The 21432-nt window shown below is 40.4% G+C and overlaps 1 long non-coding RNA gene across 1 annotated transcript in view; it reads left to right on the top strand.

Moving 5' to 3' along the window:
* The window catches only part of LOC106635472 (uncharacterized), a 129013-nt gene that overhangs the window by 85496 nt on the left and 22085 nt on the right, over nt 1-21432 (top strand). The window lies entirely within an intron of this gene.

Genomic DNA, 21432 nt, shown 5'->3' on the forward strand with positions numbered 1-21432 from the left:
CAGCACAGACAACAAATGTGTGGAAATGAGAGGAAGCATCCCATCTACATGGATGAATGCCTTTTCTACAATATAAATGTGATTAGGCACTTAAAGAGCTTCATGATTTCCCATAATCCTTAAATGTTCAAGCAATTTAATTTGTAAGAACCTTCACACTCAGGTCCCTACCACTTTCCCACCCTTATCCATACCCATTATCCTTGTCACCCTGCACTGATCACCTTTTGGTTCCTTGAATGCACCATGCTTTTCTGTGTTCAGTACTTGCCGCCTCTGTCCCACTGACTGAACATGATTCCCCTTCCCTTCATTGATGGATCCTTTCTTACTTCACCTTTGAAGCCTCAGCTTAAACATCACTTCTTCTGACAATGCCTCTCATAGCACTGTGTGTCTAATTCCAGTCATGCATTAACTTTAGATCTCTGGGAAGGAAGTTCATGGTGTCTTATTACGACTGCCCCTGGTGTGGTTAGCATTATATTCATCAACTATTCTTTGGCCCAAACTGCTCTATGACCAACTCATTGTTTTTAAAACCCTTTTAGAACGCATGATGAAGTACACTGTACCTTGCTATTACAATATTCAGAATGGCATCTCTATCTAGGCTCTAATCCAAGGTGGTTACAGACGTACCAGAAGAACACCCTCTTTAAGTCAACCCAGGGACAGAGTATGGCTAGAATAGCTTAAAATTAGCAACGTCTGTTCGGAGGTTGCAGGCAGTGGAAGGAAGAGAAATTTATCCAGGTTTCTAAGATCACATTCCCAAGCTAAATACAGAAAAAAAATATTCTAACATTCACTTCTGATGGCAACCTTTTACAGATAGAATCCAAAGGCTAGGGAGGTGGATTTTAGCTGCTTAAAGTCTTGCTACAGTGAAGTAATGCTTCATATTAATTTTATTTCACTAAAATTTATATGCAACTAGCCCTCTTCTAAAGCAACTGGTTATCAGAAATATGACAGCATGTTTATATGCCCACATCTTTTTTTTAAACCCACTTGGCTTTAGATTGCTTGAGACTAAACCTTGAAATAATATAGAATGTTTATAGTTCTGAGCAGAAATGCCATAAAGTAATGCAAATTAATCATTTATTAGTCAATCAGTACCTCATGCCTAACAGTTTGCTATATAGCATATGCAGAAAAGACAAATGAGAGTATGATGATATGTAGCTGCCTTAGGGGACTCACATGATCTGAGAAGCCTGCCTCCCATCACTCTGGTAGGAAGCCACTTCCATGTTAAATTCCAGAGGTGGCTTATAAAAGATTTTCCTACTGAAATGTCAAACTTCCTACACTGGTTCTAAAGCCATCAATCGTATGAACCCTACTTATTTTATGTATATATGACTTGTTATAAGAAAGAAGAAGATATATGTGTATGTGTGCAACAAGATCAAAAGTAAAATAAATAAGAAAGAAGAGGCAGAGATAATGGAGGGTAGAAAACTACAATGAAGCTGGGAATGAGGCATCATATTATTTCCATGTCTTAAGTTTCACAACTATTTGGCAGATTAATTTATATATATATATATTTATATATATATGTAATGAGATTCGTTATTATTTCCACATTATATATACCCTTAAAAAAAGCAGAAACAAAACCAAAAAACCCTCTTTTTAGAATTTATCACTGGGTGCAGTGGCTCACACCTGTAATCCCAGCAATTTGGGAGGCCAAGGTGGGTGGATCATTTGAGGTCCAGAGTTTGAGACCAGCTTGGCCACCATGGTGAAACCCTGTCTCTACCAAAAATACAAAAATTAGCCAGGTGTGGTGGCGCCCACCTGTAATCCCAGCTACACAGGAGGCTGAGGCAGGAGAATCACTTGAACCTGGGAGGAAGAGGTTTCAATGAGCCAAGATCGCACCACTGCACTCCAGCCTGGGGCACAGAACAAGACTCTATCTCAAAACAAACAAACAAACCAATAGAATTTATCCACATCTTTTTCTCAAATTTTGTTTGTAAGCACCTAAAAGTAGACTCTCACTGATTCTACTATCAGCATTTGGTTCATCTAGAGCAACCTTTTTTCCAAATTCCTCTCTATATAATAATATGGTCAGTGAATGTAATATTGGTAATATTTTGATAGTACTCTCAATCACCTGAATGACATTCCCTGTTAAGGGGAAAATAAATGAGACACTGTTAGTCAGATAGTTTGTTTCTCCAAACAAAACCCCAAAGCTCCCAATTTGTGACAGGTGGACATCAACCCTAGGCAGAACAGACAACTTCAATGCTGCCTACAGTGTGGCATCATGTGCTCTATTTCCCAACAAGCAGAAGCTCAAAATTGTGGCCAGGTTTAAAGGCACCATAATGACAATTTCCTAGAAAGCCACTAGGTGGAAGGGATTTTTATTATGTCTTCTTTCACAAAGACCTTTGTTCTCTCAACCAAAGCGATCCCCTCCAGCGTACAAGAGTTTTAAATTAAGTATTTCTTCTGATTTTTTGGTCACTGCATTTTCCAGATACATTTTTTTTTCTATTACAAAGAGACTTGTTCTTTGTAAGGAGCATGTCAGCACTTTCTCACCAGTTACCCTGAAAGAGGAAACATACTTGAAATGAGAAGCAGTAATTATTGAGATCTGTCTGCTTCTCACATGCTAGGGCTGTGTTCAGGATGCTCTGTTGGTTAAAGAACATCAGTCAGGTTGCATGTGACCCAGGAAGGTGGAGTCCTCATGGCCATGGAAACAGGTGATTCTAGAAGCAATGGAAAATTGCTTGAGGGTATTAAGAGTGTGTTTGATAACACTGCCTGATGTGAATAGTATTAAATAGCAATATGAGGACAAAACAAAAGGAAATGATGAAAGCATTTACACTTTAACTATAGGAAAGAAGAAAAGAAAGATGTTGTTCCTCCTTCGTATCCCAACCCCTGTCAATATCAAGACCCATGAGGCAAGCATGCAGGCCTTAGGGTAACAGTCTTGGATTGCAGGATTTGGTTCATTGAGCTAAGGAGGCCTTCAGAGATTCCATGGTTCATTTGGGGGTGTTTAATCCTAGCCTAGGGAAGTCTTGTCTAACTGGCTCAAAATACAGGCATTTTCCCCAAGTTCTGCTCTACATCCTTACTTTCATATTAATTGTGCTCAGCCTACACATTTGAAAAAGGTGATGAGCAAGTCCGCTCCAAGATGGCCAAATAGGAACAGCTCCAGTTTGCAGCTCCCAGCATGATCAACACAGAAGACAGGTGATTTCTGCATTTCCAACTGAGAGACCTAGTTCATCTCATTGGTTCTGGTTGGACAGTGGGTGCAGCCCATGGAGGGTGAGCCAAAGCAGGGAGGGCCATCGCCTCACCTGGCAAGCACAAGGGGTCAGGGGATTTCCCTTCTGTAGCCAAGGGAAGCTGTGACAGACTGTACCTGGAAAAACGGGACACTTCTGCCCAAATACTCTGCTTTTCCCACAGTCTTAGCAGCCGGCAGACGGCAGGTCCTACACCCACAGAGCCTTGCTCACTGCTAGCGCAGCAGTTTGAGATCAACCTGTGAGGCTACAGCCTGGTGAGGGGAGGGGTGTCCGCCATTGCTGAGGCTTGAGTAGGTAAACAAAGTGGCCAGGAAGCTCGAACTGGGCAGAGCATACCGCAGCTCAGCAAGGCCTACTGCATCTATAGACTCCACCTCTGTGGGCAAGGCATAGCTGAACAAAAGGCAGCAGAAACTTCTGCAGACTTAAACCTCCCTGTCTGACAACTCTGAAGAGAGCAGTGGTTCTCCCAGCACAGCATTTCAGCTCTGAGAACAGACAGACTGCCTCTTCAAGTGGGTCCCTGACCCCAGTGTAGCCTAACTGGGAGACACCTCCCAGTAGGGGCCAACAGACACCTCATACAGGCAGGTGCCCCTCTGGGACAAAGCTTTCAGAAGAAGGATCAGGCAGCAATATTTGCTGTTCTGCAATATTTACTGTTCTGCAGCCTTCACTGGTGATACCCAGGCAAACAGGATCTGGAGTGGACCTCCATGAAACTCCAACAAACCTGCAGCTGAGGGCCCTGACTGTTAAAAGGAAAACTAACAAATAGAAAGGAATAGCATCAACATCAACAAAAAGGACATCCACACCAAAACCCCATCTGTAGGTCACCAACATCAAAGTTAGATAAAACCACAAAGATGGGGAGAAACCAGATCAGAAAAGCTGAAAATTCTAAAAACCAGAGCACCTCTTCTCCTCCAAAGGATTGCAGCTCCTCACTAGCAATGAAACAAAGCTGGATGGAGAATGACTTTGACGAGTTGACAGGAGTAGGTTTTAGAAGGTTGGTAATTACAGACTTCTCAGAGCTAAAGGAGGATGTTCAAACCCATCGCAAGGAAGCTAAAAACCTTGAAAAAAGATTAGAAAAATGGCTAACTAGAATAAACAGTGAAGAGAAGACCTTAAATTACCCGATGGAGCTGAAAACCATGGCACAAGAACTATGTGATGCATGCACAAGCTTCAGTAGCCAATTTGATCAAGTGGAAGAAAGGGTATCAGTGATTGAAGATCAAATTAATGAAATGAAGCTAGTAGAGAAGTTCAGAGAAAAAAGAGTAAAAAGAAACGAACAAAGCCTCCAAGAAATACAGAACTATGTGAAAAGACCAAATCTACATTTGATTGGTGTACCTGAAAGTGATGGGGAGAATCAAACCAAGCTGGAAAACACTCTGCAGGATATTATCCAGGAGAACTTCCCCAACCTAGCAAGGCAGGCCAACATTCAAATTCAGGAAATACAGAGAACACCACAAAGATACTCCTCAAGAAGAGCAACTCCAAGACACATAATTGTCAGGTTCACCAAGGTTGAAATGAAGGAAAAAATGTTAAGGGCAGCCAGAGAGAAAGGTCAGGTTACCCACAAAGGGAAGCTCATCAGACTAACAGCGGATGTCTTGGCAGAAACCCTATAAGCCAGAAGAGAGTGGGGGCCAATATTCAACATTCTTAAAGAAAAGAGTTTTCAACCCAGAATTTCATATCCAGCCAAACTAAGCTTCAGAAGTGAAGGAGAAATAAAATCCATTACAGACAAGCAAATGCTGAGAGATTTTGTCACCACCAGGCCTGCCTTACAAGAGCTCCTGAAGGAAGCGCTAAACATGGAAAGGAGCAACTGGTACCAGCCACTGCAAAAACATGCCAAATTGTAAAGACCATCAATGCTATGAAGGAACCACATCAACTAACAGGCAAAATAACCAGCTAACATCATAATGACAGGATCAAATTCACACATAACAATATTAACCTTAAATGTAAATGAGCTAAATGCTCCAGTTAGAAGACACAGACTGGCAAATTGGATAAAGAGTCAAGACCCATCAGTGTGCTGTATTCAGGAAACCCATCTCACATGCAAATACACACATAGGCTCAAAATAAAGGGATGGAGGAAGACCTACCAAGCAAATGGAAAACAAAAAAAGGTAGGGGTTGCAATCCTAGTCTCTGATAAAACAGACTTTAAACCAACAAAGATCAGAAGAGACAAAGAAGGCCATTACATAATGGTAAAGGGATCAATTCAACAAGAAGTGCTAACTATCCTAAATATATATGCACCCAATACAGGAGCACCCAGATTCATAAATCAAGTCCTTAGAGACCTACAAAGAGACTTAGACTCCCACACAATAATAATGGGAGACTTTAACACCTCACTGTCAACATTAGACAGATCAACGAGACAGAAAGTTAACAAGGTTATCCAGGACTTGAACCCAGCTCTGCACCAAGCAGACCTAATAGACATCTACAGAACTCTCCACCCCAAATCAATAGAATATACATTCTTTTCAGCACACCACACCTATTCCAAAATTGACCACATAGTTGGAAGTAAAGGACTCCTAAGCAAATGTAAAAGAACAGAAATTATAACAAACTGTCTCTCAGACCACAGTGCAATCAAACTAGAACTCAGGATTAAGAAACTCACTCAAAACTGATCAACTACATGGAAACTGAACAACCTGCTCCTGAATGAATACTGGTTACACAACAAAATAAAGGCAAAAATAAAGATGTTCTTTGAAACCAATGAGAACAAAGACACAACATACCAGAATCTCTGGGACACATTCAAAGCAGTGTGTAGAGGGAAATTTATAGCACTAAATGCCCGCAAGAGAAAGGAGGAAAGATCTAAAATTGACACCCTAACATCACAATTAAAAGAACTAGAAAAGCAAGAGCAAACACATTCAAAAGCTAGCAGAAGGCAAGAAATAACTAAGATCAGAGAAGAACTGAAGGAAATAAAGACTCAAAAAACCCTTCAAATAATCAATGAATCCAGGAGCTGGTTTTTTGAAAAGATCAACAAAATTGATAGACCACTAGCAAGACTAATAAAGAAGAAAAGAGAGAAGAATCAAATAGATGCAATAAAAAATGATAAAGGGGATATCACCACCGATCCCACAAAAATACAAACTACCATCAGAGAATACTATAAACACTTCTATGCAAATAAACTAGAAAATCTAGAAGAAATGGATAAATTCCTGGACACATACACCCTCCCAAGACTAAACCAGGAAGAAGTTGAATCTCTGAATAGACCAATAACAGGCTCTGAAATTGAGGGAATAATTAATAGCTTACCAACCAAAAAAAGTCCAGGACCAGACGGATTCACAGCCGAATTCTACTGGAGGTACAAGGTGGAGCTGGTACCATTCCTTCTGAAACTATTCCAATCAATAGAAAAAGAGGGAATCCTCCCTAACTCATTTTATGAGGCCAACATCATCCTGATATCAAAGCCTGGCAGAGACACAACAAAAAAGAGAATTTTAGACCAATATCCCTGATGAACATTGATGCAAAAATCCTCAATATAAAATACTGGCAAACCGAATCCAGCAGCACATCAAAAAGCTTTTCCACCATGATCAAATTGGCTTCATCCCTGGAATGCAAGGCTGGTTCCACATACACAAATCAATAAACGTAATCCATCACATAAACAGAACCAATGGCAAAAACCACATGATTATCTCAATAGATGCAGAAAAGGCCTTTGACAAAATTCAACAGCCCTTCATGCTAAAAACTCTCAGTAAACTAGGTATTGATGGGACATATCTCAAAATAATAAGAGCTATTTATGACAAACCCACAGCCAATATCATACTGAATGTGCAAAAACTGGGAGCATTCCCTTTGAAAACTGGCACAAGACAAGGATGCCCTCTCTCACTGCTCCTATTCAACATAGTGTTGGAAGTTCTGGCCAGAGAAATCAGGCAAGAGAAAGAAATAAAGGGTATTCAGTTAGGAAAAGAGGAAGTCAAATTGTCCCTGTTTGCAGATGACATGATTGTACATTTGGAAAACTCCATTGTCTCAGCCCAAAATCTCCTTAAGCTGATAAGCAACTTCAGCAAAGTCTCAGGATACAAAATCAATGTGCAAAAATCACAGGCATTCCTATATACCAATAACAGACAAACAGAGCCAAATCATCAGTGAACTCCCATTCACAATTGCTACAAAAGGAATAAAACACCTAGGAATCTAACTTACAACAGATGTAAAGGACCTCTTCCGGGAGAACTACAAACCACTGCTCAACAAAATAAAAGAGGACACAAACAAATGGAAGAACATTCCAGGCTCATGGATAGGAAGAATCAATATCTTGAAAATGGCCATACTGCCCAAGGTAATTTATAGATTCAATGCCATCCTCATCAAGCTACAAATGACTTTCTTCACAGAATTGGAAAAAACTACTTTAAAGTTCGTATGGAACCAAAAAAGAGCCCACATTGCCAAGACAATCCTAAGCAAAAAGAACAAAGCTGGAGGCATCATGCTACCTGACTTCAAACTATACTACAAGGCTACAGTAATCAAAACAGCATGGTACTGGTACCAAAACAGATATATAGACCAATGGAATAGTACAGAGGCCTCAGAAATAACACCACACATCTACAACCATCTGATCTTTGACAAACCTGACAAAAAGAAGAAATGGAGAAAGGATTCCCTATTTAATAAATTATGCTGGGAAAACTGGCTAGCCATATGTAGAAAGCTGAAACTGGATCCCTTCCTTACATCTTATACAAAAATTAATTCAAAATGGATTAAAGACTTAAATTTAGACCTAAAACCATAAAAACACTAGAAGAAAACCTAGGCAACACCATTCAGCACATAGGCATGGGCAAGGACTTCATGAATAAAACACCAAAAGCAATGGCAACAAAAGCCAAAATAGACAAATGGGATCTAATTAAACTAAAGAGCTTCTGCACGGCAAAAGAAACTACCATCAGAGTGAGCAGACAACTTACAGAATGGGAGAAAAATTTTGCAATCTTCCCATCTGACAAAGGGCTAATATCCAGAATCTACAACGAACTTAAACAAATTTTCAAGAAAAAAACAAACAACCACATCAAAAAGTGGGCAAAGTGTATGAACAGACACTTCTCAAAAGAAGACATTTATGCAGCCAAAAGACACATGAAAAAATGCTCATCATCACTGATCATCAGAGAAATGCAAATCAAAACCACAATGAGATACCATCTCATGCCAGTTAGAATGGCGATCATTAAAAAGTCAGGAAACACCAGATGCTGGAGAGGATGTGGAGAAATAGGAATGCTTTTGCACTGTTGGTGGAAGTGTAAATTAGTTCAACCATTGTGGAAGACAGTGTGGTGATTCCTCAGGGATCTAGAACTAGAAATACCATTTGACCCAGCCATCCCATTACTGGGTATATACTCAAAGGATTATAAATCATGCTGCTATAAAGACGCATGCACATGTATGTTTATTGTGGCACTATTCACAATAGCAAAGACTTGGAACCAACTCAAATATCCATCAATGATAGAATGGATTAAGAAAATGTGGCACATATACACTATGGAATACTATGCAGCCATAAAAAATGATGAGTTCATGTCCTTTGCAGGGACATGAATGAAGCTGGAAACCATCATTCTCAGCAAACTATCACAAGGACAGAAAACCAAACACCTCATGTTTTCACTCGTGGGTGGGAATTGTACGATGAGAACACTTGGACACAGGGTGGGGAACATTACACACCAGGGCCTGTTGTGGGGTGGGGGACTGGAGGAGGGACAACATTAGGAGAAATATCTAATGATGGGTGCAGCAAACCAACATGGCACATGTATACCTATGTAATAAACCTGCAAGTTGTGCACATGTACCCTAGAACTTAAAGTATAATTTAAAAAAAAGAAAAAGGGGATGAGTGGAAAAAGGATGCCAAGGTTGAGAATTGTTCAGATTAAAGATATTTTGCTACCTGAAAGCTATTGATGCTTTTCTTAAAAATCCACAGCCTCTCAGTTTACCTGACTGACTGAATGAGACATGACTGAGGATTAAAAATTCACTGGTGTGAACAGGGTACCCAAGCCAACCAAGACAAGTTTTGGGTTGGGACTTATCAGGACGTCTGATATGTGAAAAGCTATTGTAAAACCCTTGTTGAATCAGAGAAGCTTGAATCCTTTAGCTTCAGATTCAGAAATATGACAAGTCAAATGAGCTTGGACACAAAGTCTGAGGCCCACTTTATTGTATGCCCCTGGGTATAACAAAAAGCAATCCCCTTTTCTTTCTCCCTCCAGGTATGGGAAGTATATTTCACAAGTCACAGGAGGCTGTAAGGAAGTAGGGGAAGGGAGGGAGTGGATGGGAGTCTCCACTTGGAGGTGAGGTCCATGTAGGGGAACAGCTAGAGCTGTGCTACTGAAGGCTTTCTTACTGTCAGATCCGCTGGCTGGTATGCCCTGTCTGACTCTCTCTGCCTCACCTCAGAGCAGGACTCACCTCACCTCAGGGTACAGGACTTCTACATTCTCACAGCCAGGAGCATCCAAAAGCTGATGGGGCCTCATCCCAGTTCTGGCTGTAGGACACTTCCCTCACAAGAGCATCGGCTGTTTCAGTTTATTTTCATCTAACTATAAAAGGATATAGAAACAGCATAATAAAAAATGCTTGCGCTGTAGAATTTACAATCTAGCTAGTGATGTGGAATAGAGCACAGATGACAATCTATGGTCATGTAAAGTTAATGAGAACAGTACAGGCAGTCTAGTCGATACCTGCAAAGTACAATGAAGTCAATCAAGGAAGGTTTCTTGAAGGCATGAATTTTGGGTGCTGCTTTAGAGGGTGATTCTTATGGGAGCAGGGGATTCCTTGGGAGTCAAAATGGACATTGCCAAGGTCAAATGAGGGGAGTGAGGAGGCTCATCCTGCCATGGCACAGAGCAGCTGTTTCTGGGATGGAGGCAAAATGGGCTCTGGAAATACACCTCTAGCTTGGCTGGCCAAGTTCAAGACAGAAGTGGGAAAGACATCAAGTTCTAGGCAAGGTGGCTATCACCCAGTATGAACCCTGAATAATGCTGGCCTGGTTAGGGTAGGGGAGAAGTCTACATTGAGAAACAATAAAAGTATCAGTCACTGTGGAGGTTAGAAGGTTGGCCTGGCTAAATGAGTTTAGATTTCAAATGATTGACACTAGGAAGCCTATGGAAGTTCTTGAGAGAGAAGTGACATCATGCAAAGGGGTCTAAAGAAGCCAATTCTAATAACTGTGTCCAATGGGTTGAAGAGGAAAGAGACTATATGTGTATGAGGGTAGAAAGGGCACTAGCTCAGGGGGTGTCTTTGTAGCCCAGGAGCACAGTTGTCCATCTTACACTAAAGCAAGTGTTTGCTGATTTGGGACCAAACCAAGGATTAAGCTTTCTGGTGTATTATAGTAGGCATCAACTTTTCAAGTTAAAAAAAATTGATGCAATCTATTGGTCTCTTGCCTCAAGAAATAGGGTAGAAAAAAAAACATGGTAGAAAAAAAAACAACATTGAGATTGTGGCTGCTCAGGGTCATCCATTATGCCAAATAAAATGTTTTTATAGGGCCTGAAGTTTGCTAAACATGACTGCTAGTACTCTGTATCCCTGCTGAAATAGGATGTTTATCCAGAGGGGATAAATGACCTCACAAAAAGGTCAATTGCATTAATTAAGAGGGTTCTACTTTTGCTAGAGTTGGCCGTATTTTGGTAAAAAATAACACTATTTTAAAAATAAGCCCCAAGCAGTAAATTTACAGATCCAAGAAAGCAGTGACTGTCTTCCATATATGCAATCAACCCATGTGTAGTCTTGTCACCACACTGGAGCATGCAGCTGATTGACACTCAGCAGGGCAAAAAAGCACAAGTGGAGCCAAAGATGTAATGATGAGGGCCTCCAGTGCCTGTTTTTGCTTAGACTAGTGATTCTCAGCCCTGGTAGGGCATCCTTATCTCCTGGGGAGCTTTTCAAAGATAAATGATGCTGGGCCCTTGCCAAAATCTGAATCTCCAAGGATGGAGCCTAAATATATCTATGTGTATGTCATCTGCATACTGCCGGAGTTGAGAGCCACTGACTTAGATGGTGAAGCTGAAATGGTCTCCCACAAAATTTGCATACACTTGAGTGCATGCACACACACACACACACACACACATCTGGGATAGCCAATCAAGCTTGCCCATTTTTTCTTATAAACAGAAGTGTTTGTTCACAGATATTCTGGGAATATTGGGTTCTCAGAATCTTTACATTCTTCAGCCATTTTAAGATCAGTCTCTAGGATTTTCTTAAACCTGAGTACTATTGCAACATAGGATTCCCAAACACCATGACCTTCTTACAGAGTTTACCTGAGAGTAGATGAACCCTCCCTCGCTGTCCTGTGGGATAACTGGAAGGACAACCCTTCATTTGCATTCTACCCTCCGCCCTGCAATATTCTCTGGAATCCACATTCCTTCCTGATCCCTCTTCCAAGAAATAAGAATAGGGGAAGGAAATAGTCTCTGAGGGAAGAATCTTTGTCCCAGGAACCAAGTTACAGAGGAGCCGCTGAATTCCCTGAGGTAATCTCCATTGAATCAAAACACAAAGAGGGAGGTTAATTCAATTAGCAAGTGATGCCTTCTCCTAGAATAAACTTCTTGGACTAATTTGGGGAGGGAGCCCGGAAGACTGGTGCCCACACTGCAAACAGAGAAAATATTGGAAATGCTTAGAGTCTGCCATCTACCCAGCTGTGGCTGTTCACCTTAATATTATTTCTTGAAAAATGGCCAATGTGTTAGACTCTCTAGGACACAGAGCTGTGGTCACAAGATAAAGTACACAGATAAGACATGGAGATATGGAAGGGATAAAAATACTCTTCAGGGAAATGGGGGTCTGCAGTACAAAGGTTGAGAGCTTTAAGGGAACATTTCACATTCTGGCTTTTAAGTACACTGAAAACACACTTCCTGAGAGAAATGCATCTTGAGAGTACACTCAGTGAGGAGGAAGAAATTCTTATAAGACGATTTTTGGGAGGAAAGGAAGGTTTTTTATTCAAGTCAACATGGTGTTTTGCATGTAATAGAACCAGAGAAATATTTGTTAAATTGAAAGTTATTTCAGTATAGATTGTGGTCATGTTTTCATCCTATAATTTGAAAAAGATCCTCAGAATATTAGAGATGAAAGGGATCTTGATATTGTCAAACATCTTATCCAGAGCCCCAGTACTTACTCGATTCAGGTGGGATGAGCATCTCACTGAGGGTCTGGGATCTTCCTGCTGGGTCTTCCTTCTGCAGTGGCCCCTGAGCAACCTTGAAGAAGCCCAAAGTCTTGGGTGATCATGGTTTGGAAGCCTTCAGTCTAGCACCTCAGTTTTTACAGATGACTAAACTAAATTCAAAATGTGTGAGAGTCAGAGCCAACTGCTCTTTTCACCATATCAAAATGAGGTTCTGCTAGAGGGACCCCTGTCCCTTTCTTTTCCACAGCTGTGGATATTTTGCCCTGGACTTGTGAAGCACGAATGCAGTGAAAAGAGTACGGGCTTGGGGATCAGTCAAACCTGGGTTTGAATGTTGGCTCTGCACTTATTTGCCCTGTATTCTGGGACAAATTATTTATTTATATTTTATAGTATATATTTTTCTCTTTTTTAAAGCTTTTTTGAGGTACAGTTGATATACCAAAACTGCATGCATTTAATGCATACATCTTAATGAGTTTGGACAAATGCATACACCTGTGATACCATCACCACAACCAAAGTATTAAACATGTCCATCACTTTGAAAAATTTCCTTGTGTAACTTGTGTGTGTGTGTGTGTGTGTGTGTGTGGTTTTGTTTGTTTGCTTGTTTGGTAAGAACACTTAACATGAGATTTATCCTTTTAACATACTTTAAAGTGCACAATATTGTGTTGTTAACTATAGGTACTATATTATGTAACAGATCTCTAGAACTTATTCATCTTGCATAACAGAATCTTTATAATTTGGACAAATTATTTAATCTCACTGAGCCTTCACTTCGTTTATCAAGTGGGGATAAAATTCACATTTTAGGTCTTAGCAATGTATAAAAAGTGCCTGGTGTGTGATTTGGGCTCAGTGTGCGTTAACACCCTCTTTCAGGCAGGCAACTGAGTATTTGAATATAGAGACAAGAGAGGTGGCGGTGCTGTCATAATAGTAGTAATAATAATGATACGTAATACTTAACACTATGCACCAGGTTCTACTCTTGGCATTTCACATAGTTTAGCTCATTTAATCTTCAGAACAACCCCACGCAGTAGGTACTATTCTTTAATCCCCATTTTACAAGGAATAACGCTGGGGCACAGATTGGTGAAACTACTTGCTCAAGGTCACAAAGCTAACGAGTAGGGAAGTTGGAATGCAAATCCTGATGTGGCTCTGAATCATACTCTCAATTAGCATATACCATTTCTGCAAAGGTGCAGATAGAAGGCAAGAGAGGGCCAAAGTAGGGGGGAAATGGAGATGATGCATGGTTGGTTTGGGTGAAAGGAACGTGTAGACTTGGCATTAAAAGGCATCTTTCCATGGACAGAAATATCTACAGAGCAGGGAGTTCACAATTCTAAAGCAGAGAAAACGGCGACCTCTCTTTCTCTGTCTCTCTCCAAATATGTATTCAGTCATATGCTTCATAGCAATGGAATGCATATACAATGGTGGTCTCATAATGGAGCTGAAAAATTCCTATCACCTAGTGATATCATAGCTGTTGTAACATTGTAGTGCAATGCATTCCTTTTTTCCGTGTTTAGATACACAAATACTTACCATTGTGTTATAATTGCCCAGAGTACTCAGTGTAGTAACGTGCTCTACAGGTTTATAGCTGAGCAGCAATAGGCTACACCATAGAGCCTCGGTGTGTAGTAAGCCACACCATCTAAGTTTGTGTAAGTGCACTCTACAATGTTCACACGATGAAGAAATCGCATAACAATGCATTTTTTAGAACATATTCCTGTTATTAAGCAGTACCCGATGGTACAGTTTATGTATCTCTATCATTTATCTATCTATCATCTATATTTCAATACATCAAACTATCATATATTGAGCACTTACTATATGTCAGTACTTTCATGCATTCCCTTATTTAATCTTCACAACAGAATCCTGTGAGACAGGGCTTTTATCCAGATTTTAGGAGGTAAAATATCTTGCCCACCGCCACACACTTAATAAATAGTGGTGCTAGTATTTAAAGTAGCCAGTGGGCCTTTAATGCTGTGTGATCCCCAAGTGTTTTTTCCTATACTAGTTATGAAACTACTTTTCATACCCCTTCTTTACTTCCAAATTATTTTTATCTACCAACACTAAAATAGTGTATTTATGTCAATGGTTATATAAGTCTTCACTTGTGACCTCCCAGGCCCTATTCTAAGTTCACAAATGACATTTTAATATTTTCCTTTTCTAGGGAGAGCCTCTCCTAGCGGGCCACAGTCTCAAACTTCTTTAAACATATGACCTTTGCCCTATTGTCACTCTTTTGTACAGCACCACAGTGGGTCAAATTATCTCCCCTGTCCATAAACAACTGCACTTGTGAAGTAGAAATGACTATTAAGAAGAGTGGTGGGACCCCCTGTTGGGAACTCTAATAGGCTTGGCCAGGGACCAGAGAACATTACTATCACATCCATATGTGTCCTCTTACCAGGGTCAGCCTCATGGAAACAGGCACAATAATAGCTTCAGACAAAAGCCGGGGATGATATCGAACTGACTTTCCCAGGAGAATCCTTTCTCAGAAGGCCACCACATTCTTGATTAGAGGCAGCGAGTCAAAGAGGAGGAATGGATGTGAGGTTTTTTTTTTTTCATATTTAAAGCTGGTGAAATTAATTCGTAAGTGCTCTCCCAGGGATCTTTATTTTTTTTAACTGAGCCCTTAGTTTGGTCACTCAAAGTGAGGGGCTCATCAAACAGCAAGCCTGTTCCTTTCACTGTGAAGAGTGTAACAGAAAGTATGTTGTTATTGGTATCTGTTGTTTAAGCAAGACAGGCAAACTAAAAGCTCTGCAACATCAGCCACATCACCCACCTTCACTCTCATCATAGTTTTACAATTGCATGCTTTTTATTTGACTGATCAGAGGCCAGGTTTACAAAAACTTTTTAAAAGACAAAGCAGGTTATTTGCACCTGGATTAAAAAGACCATTTGTTTTAAGCTTAGGATGCTAATCATGATGGAAAATAGAAACATCTTTATTTCTATGGAACACACGAAGTAATTCTGCAAGGACATTTTCTGTGTGGATCCAGTTTTTTTTTCTGTTGCAATGAATGTAATTTTATTGTCGTGTGTCAAAGTTTATACTCCTGCTGTAAAGCATCTCTTCAACTTTAACAGCATAAGTGAAATCACCCAAGTGTATGGCCTCACTGGTAATATGGCTTTTAAAATATTTAAGCCCTTCTCCTTTATAACCCTTGTCATTAACTGGTAAATTACTAATTTATTTCCTATTAGAATTTATATAGTTTGCAGCAATTAAGAAGAAAGGGATAATTGCTGACAAACCCAGGGCACTATTTAAATCACTTCCTTGTTGACAACATATTTCTCTTTCCTCAAACTGAATGTCACTGAAATCTGATTTGTACAGAACCCTTGTGGACGAGCATGCTGCACCTGTCACCTGGGCGCTAGCATTCTGCTAAGGATCAATTTACATAACCTCATTTAATGGTTCATAAATCATACCCATTAAGCCCAGCTAACAGGAACCAAGGGTTCTAATTTATGCTGCCTTTCATAGCAGAAAATTGGGAGGCTGGAGCCTGTGGATAAAGAACCCAGGTCTTGCCTTTGATTGTTGATTGTGATGGTAAATGTATGGATGATGAGAACAGATTTTCACTTTATTGATTTCCTGCCAAAGCACAGCATGCTTTATTGTGAAAGGGCGCCTTTTGGCAGCAATGCTAAAAGTGGCAGTTGTTTAGGAGCCCTTTGCCAAGATGAGGTCTAAGACAATACAGAGTGGTAAATACTAAAATAATATCAAGATGAAATGTTATTCTGTAAAAGAAAAAATCAGAACCTCTAACATTTTGGAAATCAGTGACCTTTTCTCCCCAGTAGCACCCCTCCCCCACAAAAGCATGTGCATCCAAGAATCACAACAAGATGGTTTTAAGAAATGAAAAAAAGCAATGTTTCTATATCCTGCCCTAAGTTACTTGCTGATGGTGGCTCATGCAAAATAATGCAGATGTCTAGAATCCTTCAGATAATGACATTTCAGCCAGAATGCTCTACTGGGCCAAGTCTGCAGACTCTGCACTCTCTCTTCTGCCATGTACTGCTTTTTGGTTGAAAATCCGGAAGAACCATTTTTCTTTCTATTTCATTTTTCCCTTTTAGGTCAAAATATTGTATCCAACTATATATAGTTTTCTGCAAAATGCAATATATAAAAGGTCATCTTCTCACAAGTGCTTGGGCTGGATTTCAAAATAGCAAAAGTGGTCCTAAGATCATTTTCCAGATGAAAAACATCTCTTAAGTATTGCTGAGGCATATTGATTCCCTTCTCTCATCTCAGTTCTGCCCTATAATGGACAATGTATATTCTCATTTTAGCTTGTTCTCAAAATCTTTGTTAAACATGGTGATTTTTTTTCCGATAAAATGTAGTGCCTTCTTCCCGCCCCCCAACCCCCATTTCTCTCCTCAATGCAGGCTTTTCTGAAACACTTTGACTTTTATTCCAGGTTGGATGTCACTGAGGATAGTCACTGACATGGATTACAAACACTGTGGACTCTGCCCCACCCCTATCTTTAAATTCTGAACCTGCCCTGTAGAATATTGGTTGGAGCCATGCAAGACAATGGAAGCAAGCTTGGCAATCACTTCTGTCTGCTTTTCTGTCCAATGTGAAGTGTCTACTGCTTTGTTACACTGATCCTTCTTCATAAGAAAAAAGTCAATGATATCTACATCTTCTCGGCTATTTGAGTTGGTTTATCTATAGTTAAACAAACCCTACAGCTAGTACTACGAACGGAATATAAGTAGACATCTGGAGTTTTAGTGTATCCAGAACAACTTACCTCCACTCTTCTGGTAACAGAACCCTCTTTTCCCAGGGGACCTCATCCTATGTGATGATGACATTGGCCCTGCTGTCCAGCACCATCCAAAGGGATAGTGATTGGTTCAGGAATGGGCACTGGACATGACCCTAGGAATTATCTGGAATTGCTGTCAGGAAAGACCAATCTGTTCTCTGGAGTTATCAATCTGGTAGTGAATAGAGTCTGTCCAAGAAAGGGAGGGAGAGTGGCAGAACTTCACCAATGTCATTTGAGCCTGTGGATCCAGCCATATCTAAAATTAGAGGCACCTCTGAACTTGCCAGCTTAGTGAATCCATAGATTCTACCCTTTCTCTTTTTTATTAAGCTAAATTGAGCTGGGTTTCTGTCATGTGAAATCCTAAAAGTTTGACTCAATTCAGAAAGAAACTCAATACAGAATAATTGAATAAGTGTGGAAAATTGAGCTTTTTTGTACTGGGAGTGAAGATCCAGATTCCAGTCATGACATTGTCTGTAGGTTGCAGTTTTCTCACTTTAAAAAAGAAAGGGCCATACTAGAGAATGTATAAGGCCCTACAAATCTATTTTACTCATTCATTTATTCATTCACTCACTTATTCAAAAAATGTTTAATACAGACTATTGACTGGCACTATAGTAAGCACTAGAAACACAGAAATGAACAAAATAGAAAAAAAATCCTGCCCTCATAGCGCTTACATTCAAATTAGTAGTGACAGATAGATAAATAATTAAACAAGTATCAGGAAACAGTTGAAATTTCAAATCATGCTTCAATTATCTATTACTGTATAACTTCGTGACTTAAAACAAGTATTTGTTATTTTTCCGCAATTCCATGGGTCAATAATTAGGACTGAGCTCAGCTGAGAGGCTTTTCTGCTGATCTTGCCTGGGGTCACTCATGTGACAGCAGTCATCTGGCAGCTTGGCTGAAGCTGGAGAGTCTAAGATGGTCTCACTTAAGTGCCTGGGGCTTGATGCAGGCTGTCTGCCAGGCCTCTCCCTTGATGTAGGCTCTCATCTTTCAGTGTCTAGCCAAGCATCCCAAGAGAGCAAAGGCAGAGTCTGCCAAATCTCTTGAGGCCTAGGCTCTAAAACTCATAAGCATCACTTTTACCACATTCTGTTGGTCCAAACTAGTCACAAGGTCAAATAAGATTCAAGTGGTGGGAAAATAGATTCCACCTTTTTCTGAGAGGAGCTGCAAAATATGGCCGTGTTTTTCAATCCACCATAGGTAGGGTGGCCAGAGAAGTCCTCATTGAACAAAGTGATCTTTGTATAAACTCCTGAGCTATGCCCTGTATCTGGGGGAAGACCATTCCAAGCAGAGTGAATGAGTATAAGGACCCAAGGTAGAAGAAGGAATGTATTAGTTCATTCTTGCATTGCTATACATACCTGAGGCTGGGTAATTTATGAAGAAAAGAGGTTTAATTGGCTCATCGTGCTGCAGGATTTACAGGAAGTGTGGTGCTGACACCTGCTTCTGGTGAGGCCTTAGGAAGTTACAATTATGGCAGAAGGCGATGGGGAGCCAGTATGACACATGGCGAAAGTGGCAGCAAGAGGGGCGGCAGGAGGTGCCACACACTTTTAAACAACTATATCTCACATGAACTCAGGACTAGCACTCACTCATTACCAAGGGTATGGCACTGAGCCATTCATGAGGGATCCACTCCCATAATCCAAACACCTCCCACCAGGCCACACCTTGAACACTGGGGATTACATTTCAACATGATATTTGCAGGGGGGAAACATCCAAACCATATCGAGTAGGAGATGCAGCAGGCAGAGGAAGAAGTCCAGTGTGGTGGAATGAGCAAGGTGGAAAGTAGGAGCCTATGAGCTCAGAACGATGATGGGGGAGTGCCTTGTAGAGGGTTTTAAGGCCTCTGCCTTTGAGTCAAAGGAGGAGCCCCCAGGGATTTGAGCAAAGGAGTGATATCATTTGACTTACATAGTGGAAAAGGATCGCTCTAAGTACTGGGTTTGCAGAGATTAAATGAGTCAAGAGCAGAAGGGAGATCAGTTAGGAGACTATTGCTATGAAACAGGAAAGGGAAGAGAAGTTGGTGACATAGCCTAGGTAGCCATGGTGGCAGTAATGAGAAGTGGTCTGTTTCTGGGTATATAGAATTAATAGAATTTGCTGATATAGGGTGTGAAGGAAAGAAAAAAGTTGAGAATTAGCGTAAGGTTCTTAACCTAAGCAACTGAAAGAATAGAATTGCCATTCATTGCAGTGATAAAAACTATAAGAGGAGCAGTTTGGGGAGAGAAGATTGGGAGCTTTGCTTTGGACATGTTGCATTTGCGGTGTCTGACAGGTATATTAGTGGTGCTATTGAGTAAGCTGTGGATGTTTCATCAGATTATTGTGAATGTCCACTCTAATAGCTTTGAAAAGTATGATCGTCTATGCAAATACAATTTTTAAACCATATTCCTATAAACACAGTAAAGCCCATGTGTTTATGTCAGCATTTTCCAAAGGGGCATATCCAGCTGTTATAGGTTTCCAGGTACATCTGCCTATATATTTCATAAGCTTTTAAAAACTCGCCAATCACTCTAAAAATTATCATATTGCAGTTTTTTTTCATTGTCACTCTTTAAAATCAGCATCTGTTGTTTTTTTTTTCTTTTAAAATCCTCCTTGTCCAACTATTTCTTTCCCTAGACTTAAATGGGAAAGAAAAAGTAAGGTGAGACACTGAAGCGTTGTGTTACAGAAGACAAACCCTGTAGAGGGTAGAGATTTTTCATAGAGATTTGGTACTGTGGATTGTAGCTTATGGGTGCTTATTCTGTGCCAGACTCTTGATAAGCACTGGGGATATGGAAGTCGATAAAATAGTACCTAATCTAAAGGGCTCACATTGTGGTGGAAAAGACAGAAGGTAGTAGATGATTATAATATTTAAAATTATTACAGCTGTGGTAGAAACATGCACATGGAGCACAGGAGATGGATAACTTGCCAAGCCTGTGAAAGGGTCTAGTTAAGGAAGTTTTCCAAAAAATACAATGCCTGAACTGAGAAAGGGTAAATGGAAATTAGCCAAGGGAAGTGGGTATTTCATGCAAGGAGGATGGCTTAATCAAAGGCCCAATGACAAGAAGTAATCTTGTGTATTTAGGAAACTGTAGTTCAACAAAATAGAACCAAAAAGTTGGAGACAGGTAGTAGCACAAGGAGCAACTTAAGAGGTAGGCAGGAAGCTCACCATGGAAGACCTTCTATGCCTTGGGAAGACCTTGACTTGTATCCTAGAGGTGATTGGGGAGACGTTGAAGGTTGAAAGAAAAGGAATAAAATAGTAAGATTTCTATATGGGAAAGATCACTGTGGTAATTGGATTGGGCTGGGGGTGAAGGTGTCAAACAGGAAATTGAATGGTGTTGCTGCAGTGACCCTGAGGAGAGGGGATTAGTTGGGGCTGGAGGGACTGCTATACAGAATGGAAAAAAGGGAAAGAACCAAGAAACATTTAAGATACAAAATTGTTAGGACCAAGTAACTAATGGGAGCTAGGGGCTGAAGGAGAGAGTTTCAGTGGATATTGGTGCCACAAACTGATACAGAGAATTTGGGAGAAGGAACTCATTCAGGGAAAAGGAGATGAACTCAGGTAGAGACAAGGGTGAGTTGGGACATCCATGTGCAACCTTTATTCAATCTGTACAAAAAGCTTGCATTTGAGGCTTAAAATGGTGAATAGATTTGCCCAGGGTTACCCAGAACCAGGATTACCAACTCAGTCCTTCTTGACTGTAGTCATCACCATCCCCTCACCTCAGCCTGTAAGTACATGCAGCATCTTGAAGGTTTTGCAGAGCTAGAATAATAATATGATGATTCATCGAAT

This window comes from Pan paniscus, chromosome 15 (genome assembly GCF_029289425.2).
Source record: "Pan paniscus chromosome 15, NHGRI_mPanPan1-v2.0_pri, whole genome shotgun sequence".
NCBI lineage: Eukaryota > Metazoa > Chordata > Mammalia > Primates > Hominidae > Pan > Pan paniscus.